This window comes from Octopus bimaculoides, chromosome 13, assembly GCF_001194135.2.
Source record: "Octopus bimaculoides isolate UCB-OBI-ISO-001 chromosome 13, ASM119413v2, whole genome shotgun sequence".
Lineage (NCBI taxonomy): Eukaryota > Metazoa > Mollusca > Cephalopoda > Octopoda > Octopodidae > Octopus > Octopus bimaculoides.
In genome coordinates, this window is record NC_068993.1 from 54,202,121 (window position 1) to 54,202,730 (window position 610).

At 33.3% G+C, this 610-nt stretch overlaps 1 protein-coding gene across 1 annotated transcript in view; it reads right to left on the minus strand.

Annotated features, from left to right (window-relative positions):
- Positions 1–610, minus strand: part of LOC106867552 (suppressor of SWI4 1 homolog) — an 11,133-nt gene that overhangs the window by 9,192 nt on the left and 1,331 nt on the right. The gene's annotated exons all lie outside the window — the stretch shown is intronic.

Below are 610 nucleotides of genomic sequence, written 5' to 3' on the forward strand. Positions count from 1 at the left end.
GGGGGGGGGAGGGTTCAGATTACATATAGTCCGTCTCTACCCATACTTTTTAAAATTATTATTAAAGTTGTAACAACATCACAAAAAAGCTGCTACTCAGACTTTCACATTCCTGTTTGTTGGGCTGTTGTGATTAAGACTTCTTAACCACAACAGCCAAACGAATGGGAATTTGAAACTGAATAGCAGTTTTTTTTTTTTGGTGATGGTTTTGCAGCTTTAGTAAAAACAAAAAAAAAACATATTACTCTACCTCCGGTATTTGAGTACTATTTTTTACCACCTTGTTTCGCATTTACGTGCTTTACTGGTGTGTGTGTGTGTGTATATATATAATATATACAGTAAGAAACCCATGTAATTTATGCACATTTTTCGCAAAAACTAAAATAAACTTTAGTGGGTGTGTAAATTACAAGTAGATTGTTTACAGAATTCTTTTGTTAAAAAATGATGTACAAATGTAAACGTTCATACCAGAAGTTGACTTATTTAATGTCAGAATAGGTTTTTACAGAAAAAATACGAAGTATAGGCACAGTACAACACTGATCGAGCCGATAACAGTTACTGCTTCGAGGTTTTGTATTAGAGTTAATACCTGCCCATA